Source organism: Nicotiana sylvestris, chromosome 10, assembly GCF_000393655.2.
Source record: "Nicotiana sylvestris chromosome 10, ASM39365v2, whole genome shotgun sequence".
NCBI classification, from domain to species: Eukaryota; Viridiplantae; Streptophyta; class Magnoliopsida; order Solanales; family Solanaceae; genus Nicotiana; species Nicotiana sylvestris.
In genome coordinates this window covers 139809483-139819133 of record NC_091066.1, presented here as the reverse complement: position 1 = coordinate 139819133, position 9651 = coordinate 139809483, and the positions used below count along the sequence as shown (strand labels likewise).

Here is a 9651-nt window from a genome sequence, read left to right as displayed (position 1 = left end):
GTATGCCTAAGTAACTGGTTGGTTAGCCATTTAATAATTCAATTCGAATGTTGGCACAAGTAAATTTTCTTGTTTATATTCATAACCAGCACTTTATGACTGTTAAAGTGTTAAATTAGCTTAGTCTATTACACATAGAACATGTGTAGTCACAGTTTCTTTCAAACTTTCTTCTGTGATTATAAATTTGAAAGTCAAAAAGATTTTATTTTATTTATATATTCCTCTTTTCAATCTAAAATATATATATATAAAAGATTTTCTAATATATTTATCTATGCATAACTAATTTTCTTTAGTTTATAATCATTCTTTATTCGTAAGTATTGCTCTTGTACGGTTTTAAAGTGTTAAGAGAAAATTTTACGTATCGTTGAACATAATTTTTTTCATTTACGCCATCTAACTTTCAAATTTGTGATTTTTGTTTTTATGAAGGCAAAGGGTGAGTATCTCCAAATATGAGAAATTGTTGAAATTGAGAAGCATTATGATCACAAATAGGTAGAATCAATATAATTTTGCTACAACTTGCCCCAAATATCTATCGATGCGAAATTTCAGGCAACATTGATTTTTAAAAATTAGGATTTCTTTGTTTAACTTATTTTTAGCATCTTTATTCCGAAAAGAAAAAAAATTGTACATATATATATCCTTTTAGCACCCAAATTTGAGCCTTCAATTTCTTTGCTACACCATCATGAAAAGAAAAGTAAGAAAGAATACAAAAGTAATATTCTTACTCTTTCCAAGCTATCTATAATTGAGAAGAAATGGTTATCAAAGCAAGGGATGGAGAATTAAAAAAAAAAGATGAAAAAATGAGCATTCTGAAAATTGTGCTTCATGTATATATGAATGTCCCATACAAAAATACAAAAAAAATTGTATTTATGCTTGCGAAATAAATTCGTGGTTGACAAAATAAATAACTCTTATGATAATGCTGAAAAAATCAAGTCACTATAAATATATCCTTTACCCTTACCAGCATTAAGCCAAATATTACAAAACCAAAAAAGCCATAAGAAAATTTTAGAAATTAATGTTGATCATATATTAGTGGAGACTAACATGAAGGGCAAGCTTATGGAAAAATTTGAAAAACTCAAGAGTTGTGATCATAAAGTTATCAATCTCAAAAGGTTCATCATGAATACGAGATACAAAATTTCTTTTGCTAAATAAAAGCAGAAGTAGAAATATGGTAAAGATTTGTTGAATTTGAAAAAAGTTAATGGCGTTGAACTTTATGTGAATTTTTATTTTTTCAATATTTCGCTTTACAAGAAACAATAATTACTAATAAAGTTATTCTTATCGAGGACGAGCAATGATTCAAGCATGGGGGTATTTAATGAATATAAAATATTTGCTTATTATATATTATTAATATTTTACTTTAAATAATATACATAAATTATGTTTCGTATTTTGCCTCTTTCTAACTATTTTTGCAGAAAAAAAAAGATTATAAATAACAGAAGGAAAAGACAAAATGCTCGATGAAAGTCTGCTATGGCAAGCACAAGAATTGAAATGGGAAACGGAAGCCTATAATTGAAGCTTGGACACATCCAAGCTCACTCCTCGGATACATCCAAGCTCACTCTTCAGACGCGTCCAAGCTCACTCTTCAGACGTTTGCAAGCTCACTCCTCGGACACATCCAAGCTCATTCCTTGGACACGTCTAATCATTTAATGCTTGCAAGATTTGGCTATAAATAGAATGCAATATTGGCATCGGAGAGGGAGAAGAAGGAAGAACTACTTTTATCTAAACTTTGGTCTTAACTTCTTTCTTTAACTATTTTATTTTATTCTTATTAGTTTTTGGATTTTCTAAGAGTATTGGAAATATTCTAGAATTACCTTTTGTTGTGAGATTTAAATACTCCATAATGGAGTAATCTCTTTTGTTGGGATAGTTGATGAAGCTTGATATATACTTTTATAATATTATTTCAGTTTTAATACATCCCTGGCTTGAAATTTTCATTGTATAATTCATACCGTGCTGAAATAATGGTTTCTAACTAATCATTATTATCACTTCAATATAATTTATTTAAGTTATTCTTATATTAATTTTGTAATTCTCACGGAGCAAACTTAATATATAATAACCAACGAATAAAATTGTAGAGTGAGAATAATATTTTGTAAAACTCTTATTTCAAATCTGTAATCTTGTTTGTCTCAGTTTTAATTCTCACGGAGGAATTGTTGTATGCAAGATTACTGATTTTTAGTAAAAATATTCTCACAAAGGTTTTACTACCTTTTAGTACAATTCAAGCAAGAAAATATTTCGGTTTGATCGTCACTAGTTTTAACTCAATTAATTACATAACCTCACGGAGTGCTATTAATTGACTTTTTATTAGTGAACAAATATAGTTGTATTAGCAATAAACAATTATTCTTTAGGGAAATACATGTAAAAATTGTGATTTTATTGTAATAATATTATCAATTGAATTCAACGATTCCCAACTCTTTTAAATTATAAATCTTTCTAGAATTTGTTTGCTTTGCTTTAATTAATTAACAAGTTTTAAAACTCACCTTTCATCAATTTGGTTCTCTCAAATAGTAGTAAAAATATTAAAAGTCTATAGCCTAGATTAACCAATCTCTGTGGGACGATATCATAAACTATACTAGAATTTGACCGAGTACGAGCAGAAAAATCATATGCACACTGGTCTCGTCAAATTTTTGGCGCCGTTGCCGGGTATTGGCATACATCTATTTCAGATTAAATATTTTGGTACTAATTTGAGAATTTATAATAATAATAATAATAATAATAATAATTATTATTATTATTATTATTATTATTATTATTATTATTTCTGTCAGTATTCTCACTATCTATTGTTAAGTACTTCTACCTACTACTTCTATCATTAGTTTTCCTTAGGTATATTTAGTACAATATTACTAGTACTATCTTTACTTATACTTAATATATATTATCATATTTTTTTCAACTAACTATTTTTGTTATTTTTGAAAATTTCTTTAGTTATTTTTAGTAATTCTTTAGAAATTAGTGTTACTTTATTATTAATTTTCTTCTCTTTAAAATTTAAGGTAGTTTATGACTCGCTCTTCTTCAAAAACGTTGGCTAGTTACGATCCAGAAATTGAAAAATATCTTCGATTGTGCAGGAAAGGACAAACAATATCTTCTCAAAGTATAGCTCATGAAGGTATGGAGAATCAAGAAGTAGAAGACATTCAACTACCAGTCCATGTGGAGGATCAGTTTAATGAAGTAGCACCAAGGCCAGTAAACAGAATCCTAAGGGATTATGCTAGACCTGACCTCTTCAATTGCAAATCTAGTATCATAAAACCTCCAGTGGCAGCCAACAACTTTGAAATCAGGACCGTCCTGATTCAAACAATTCAATAATCTTGTATCTTCAGTAGAGATGCAAGTGAAGATCCACACAGTCATTTAATTGACTTATTGGAACTTGTTGAAACAGCTAAGTATAATGGAGTACCTCTTGAAGCTATCAAGTTAAAGCTATTTCGTTTTTCTTTAAAAGGAGATGCCAAGACTTGGTTGCGAAGTTTTCCACAAGGTTCCATCACCACATGGGATCAAATGACTCAGAAATTTTTAAATAAATATTCTTCCCCTGCTAAAACCACAAAGTTAAGACAAGACATCTCTAATTTCTTGCAGATTGACACTGAGTCATTTTATCAAGCTTAGGAAAGATTAAAAGCATTGTTAAGAAAATGTCCACACCATGACATTCCTAAACATATGTAGTTGTATATTTTTTATCACGAGTTAAAACCCTCTTATAGAAATGTGATTGATACAACTGCAGGAGGTTCTGAAATGGGAAAAACCACGGAGGAAGCATTGTAATTGTTGAATGAGATTTCTGAGAATGCCATCCAATGGCCATCTGAGCGTGTAATCATCAAGAAGACTTCTACGGTGAATCAGGTTGATGCTTTAAATACACTAACGCAACAAATTATTTCTTTGGCGCAAAAGTTTGAAATTTTTCAGGTGAATACACAACAACCAAGCCAATTTGAGGTTTGTGAAATATTTGTAGGAAATCATCAGAACCATGAATGTCAAGCAACCAATCACAATAATGAACATGTCAATGTCATCGGTTACAAGCAATATCCTTTTAAAAGTCCAATGGCACAGAAAAACCCAGGTTTTCAATGGAGCAATCCAAATGGTGCCGAGAACTGTCACGACCCGGATTTCCCACCATCGGGAGTTGTGATGGCGCCTACTACTGGAGCTAGGCCAGCCAAGTATTAAAATATTGCTGATAACATTCGCAACAATATAAATAAAACGAATCAATTAAATAAAAGCGGAAGTCTTTAAACTTAGATAACTGAAATCAAATGCGGAAGTCTAAATACATCTCTACCCAGAGTCTGGTGTCACTAACTCACGAACTACTAGAGAGTACTACAAACAAGGTTTGAATAAAAGATACAATGCTTCGTTCCGATACAAAAGGGAAATAATCTAAGTAAAATAGGAAGGGACTCCGGCCTGCAGACGTCAGCTAGGCTACCTCGAAAGTCCCTGGACTGAAGTCAGCTCCCGATCAAATCCTACTGCTGAGGTCCAAAAGCTGCTCCTAGATCTGTGCAAAAAGATGCACAGGGTGTAGCATCAGCACAACCGACCCCATGTGTTGGTAAGTGCCTGGCCTAACCCCGGCAAAGTAGTGACGATGCTAGACAGGACCTACCAAAAACAACCTGTGCAGATATATGTAATAAAAGGAAATATACAGAATTTATACAGCTAAGAGGGGGGGGGGAGCATGCTATGAGGGTGTAGCAGTTCAGATATAAAGTCAACAGATAGAGAAGTGAAACTGTACAATAGCAACAGTTAAGGAGAACAGGTTAATCAACAGTTGCACGGCACCAACCTTCGTGTTTTTACTCCCATTCTCACCAAAACAGTCCAATAAGGTACACGACATTAACCTTCGTGCTTTTCCTCACATAAACTCTCATATCAAGGCACGAAATGACCTTTCGTGCATAAATATTCAAAACATGGCACGGAATGACCCTTCGTGCATAAATATTCAAGACGTGGCACGGAATGACCCTTCGTGCATAAATATTCAAGACGTGGCACGGAATGACCCTTCGTGCATAATCGCTCTTCCTCACCCAATCAACAATCACAAGGAAAATAGGGTAAGGGAATCTATAACCTCGAAGTAAATCAAACAACAACAAGTAATAAAAGAAACAACATAACTCGGATATCAACAAGGAATCAGAAGTCAACAAATGAACCGCATCACCCTTCGTGCTTTTACACTCTTTCCTCACAATAACAAACAATGCACGGCATCACCCTTCGTGGTTTATCGCTCTTCCTCACCCAAACAACAATCACAAACAAAGGGGCAAGGGAGTGAACAAAAAATAATAGGAATCCTGGCAAGGGAACACAATTAAACAGTTAAATCCCAGCAAGGGAACAAAATCAATAAATTTCAACATCCCTGCAAGGGAGATAATCAACAAAGCAACAAACATCCGGACAAGGGAACAATTCAATAACTCTTTCTCTTTCTATCACTTTTACTTCTCATCTCACTTTACCACCTGAGCCAACACTCCAAAGGGGTTCAATCATTTCATATACTTTCACGCTTTATAATATAACTCGAGCCAATGCTCCAACAATGTACAAATCATAATTCTTCCTCAAACTCTTCACATTATATGAAATTTATCAATTTAACAAGGAAGAGGTATCACAAAATCCGAATAAACACAAATAAGACTCACGATCATGCTAGACTCCGGTGTATAGATACCCGTCACCATGCCTATACACCGTACTCAACAATTAGCAAATAGCAAACAACACTCTAATCCTATTCCCTCAAGCCAAAGTTAGAACAAACACTTACCTCAATCCGAAGAATAGCAATCAACCCTCAAATACCGCCTTTCCTCTCGAATTTGGCTCCAACTCAATCAAATCTATACAATAATGACTTTATAATATTAATATATTCTAAACAAATCAAACCCAATGCCTAATTATAGATTTCCAATATTTCTTCACAAAATTCCAAAAATCGACCCGGGCTCGCTTGGTCAAAACACAAGGTTCGAACCAAATTCATATCACCCATTCATCCACCAGTCCGAATATATAATTTGTTTTCAAATTCGACCCCAAAATGAGGTATAAATCAAGAAAAAGTAAAAAGCCCTAACTCTACCCAACTCCCCCAATTTCTACCCTAAATTACATGTTTTTTGGCTTAGGAATTCAATAGATATTGATGGAAAATGAATAAAACGAATTGAAATTTACTAACCCAAGAAGTATTGGTGAAAGAGAGCTTCAATGGACGCCTAAGGACCTTGGAGAAGAAAGAGTTTGTGTGTTTTTATGAAAATCCCATAACTACACTGTTCTGGAATTAAAATTTATAACTGGGCAAAATTGCTCTATGTGATCGCGAAGAGAGTCATGCGATTGCATAGGGGAAGGGAAGATTGGTTTCTGCGATCGCGAACCAAGCATTGTGATCGCATAGAAGAAAGGACTTCGCACTTTCAGGTTTGGTTTTATGAACTGCGATCGCGGAAGAAGGATGCGATCGCATTGAATGAATTGTGGTTAAGCTACGCGATCACAGATGAATCTATGCGATCACATAGAACAAAACTGGGCACCTGGAAGATTACACTATGCGATCGCGATGTTTCCTATGCGATCGCATAGAATTAAATATCAGAACACCAGAACTGCTACTTTCTGCAACTTTTTTTAAGGCTAAAACCATCCCGAGACACATCCGAATCACACCCGAGCCCTCGGGGCTCCTAACCAAACATTCACTCTAACTCAAAAACATCCTACGAACTCAACCGTGTGATCAAATCGCCGAAATAACATTAAAAACGACGAATCAAGCCTCAAAATACTAGTTTTTTTCTTCAAACTTCATAAACTTTCAAATTTAGAGTTTTAAGTCCGAAACACATCAAACGACGTCCGATTTCAACCAAATTTCACAGAAAGCGCTTAAACGACATATAAGACCTGTATCGGGCACCGGAACCAAAATACGGGCCCGATACCAATGCTTTCTAATTCATTTTTATTTCAAATTTTCATATTAAATTTCAGAAAACAATTTCTTTCAAAAATTCATTTCTCGGGATCGGGACCTCGGATTTTGATTCCGGGAATACGCCCGAGTCCCATATTTTTCTACGGACCCTCCGGGACCGTCAAATCATGGGTCCGGGTCTGTTTCACCAAAATATTGACCAAAGTCAACTTTAACCATTTTAAAGCCACAATTTATCAAATTTCACATAATTTAACACATAAGCTTTTCCGGCTACGCGCGCGGACTGTGCACGCAAATCAAGGCAGCTAAATGTGAGGTTTCCAAGGCCTCGAAAGCACGAAAAAGGGAGAAAATCGGTGATGACCCTTTGGGTCGTCACATTCTCCACCTCTAAAACAACTATTCTCCCTCGAACGGACAAAAGAAAGAAGTACCTGAGTCGGGAAATAGATGAGGATAACGGCTCCAGATATCGGACTCGGACTCCAAGGTCGATGCCTCAGGAGGATGACCTCTCCACTGAACACGAACCGAAGGAAAACTCTTCGACCTCAACTGGCGAACCTGCCGGTGTAGAATAGCTACCGGCTCCTCCTCATAAGATAAGTCCTTGTCCAACTGGACAGTGCTGAAATCTAACACGTGGGATGGATCATCGTGATATTTCCAAAGCATGGACACATGAAACACTGGATATACAGCTGATAAGCTCGGTGGCAATACAAGTCTATAAGCCACCTTTCCAACTCGATCAAGAATCTCAAATGGACCAATGAACCTAGGGCTAAGCTTGCCCTTCTTCCCAAAACTCATCACGCCCTTCATAGGAGACACCCGGAGCAATACCCGCTCACCCACCATGAAAGCCACATCTCGAACCTTACGATCTCCATAGCTCTTTTGCCTGGACTAAGTTGTACGAAGCCTATCCTGAATGATCCTGACCTTGTCCAAGGCCTCCTGGACCAGATCAGTACCCAACAACCGAGCCTCCCCCGGCTCAAACCATCCAACCGGAGATCGACATCGCCTACCATACAAAGCCTCATAAGGAGCCATCTGGATACTCGACTGGTAGCTGTTGTTGTAGGCAAACTCTGCTAAAGGCAATAACTGGGTCGTCACATGAACTCTCAAAGCTTCCAGAAGCAACAAATACAGGGTACACTCGGATACCAGAATCCAAACCATGGTCAATCAAGCTTCAGACCTTATCAACAAGCAACTCCATATCAGGAAAGGCCTCAACAAGCCCATCCTAGTCTTGATGACCTGTTGTACAAGTACATTAAGGTCACTGATAAAAACAGGGTTCAGCCCTTAAAAATCTAGAAATTCAATTAAGCCAATTGACAGCTCTTATGTCAAAAAAGATTTAGGGTCCTTTACCAAGATATGGAGAAAAATCCAAAAGAGCACCTTAAGGCCATCACCTTATAGTCAGGTAAGGAGCTTGATGAACCCTATGCAGACCAGTCAAAACAACAGGTAAATAACGGTAAGAATGTTGAAATACCCACTGAACCATCTGAAAAGAAAGAAGTCAAGAATAAAGAAGAAAAGAATATTGAAAAATTGAATCCTCTCCTTGTGACAATTCCTTTTCCACAAAAAATGAAAAGGGAAAATCTTGATCGTCAATTTGCCAAATTTTTGGAGATTTTAAAACAGATTCACATCAATGTTCCGTTCACTAAAGCTTTATTGCAAATGCCTTCATATGCCAAATTTTTAAAAGAAATTTTGTTAAGCAAAAGAAAATTGGAAGAATTTTCTGTGGTAATGCTTACTGAAAAATGCAGTGCTATACTTCAAAATAAGCTACCACAAAAACTTGGTGACCCAGGCAGTTTTACAATTCCATGCACTTTGGGAGGAGTATATTTTGAAAAAGCACTCTATGATTATGGAGATTCAATAAATTTGATGTCATTTTCTATCTATAGAAAATTGAATCTTGGTGAAATGAAAGACATATGTGTTTCTCTTCAGTTTGTAGATAAAAGTACTAAGAAACCTAAGGGAATAATTGAAAATGTGCTCGTAAGAGTAGATAAGTTTGTTTTCCCTGTAGATTTTATAGTACTTGAAATGAAGGAATATCCTAATGAACCAATTATTTTGGGTAGACCATTTCTTGCCACAGGTAGAGCAATCATAGATGTCCATCAAGGACAACTAATTTTGAGAGTTGATGAAGAAAGAGTCATTTTTGATATGCAAAAGATATTAAGATTTTCAGGAGATGAGATGTCATTGTTGTGTTTTTCGATTGACATGCTTAATTATCTTACAAATGAATTCAAAGATGATCAATTAATTCCAGACTCAATGGAAAGAACTTTGGCCAAATCTGGCACAATACAAGATGATGATCCTATCATCAGAAGAGAAACCGAAATACTAGAAAAAGATTCTGAAGATGAGGAGATCCAAACAGAACAATTTCAACCAAAAATTGAACTCAAAGTTCTCCCGTCTCATTTAAAATATGTTTACCTTGAGAAAGAATTATT

General features: G+C 35.3%; 1 non-coding gene across 1 annotated transcript; it reads right to left on the bottom strand.

Annotated features, from left to right (window-relative positions):
- Window positions 1–3675: 3675 nt before the first annotated feature.
- LOC138880588 (small nucleolar RNA R71) lies at window positions 3676–3782 on the bottom strand. The gene has a single exon (XR_011403317.1). It is a non-coding gene; the product is annotated as a small nucleolar RNA R71 (small nucleolar RNA).
- Between the last annotated feature and the right edge of the window lie 5869 nt (window positions 3783–9651).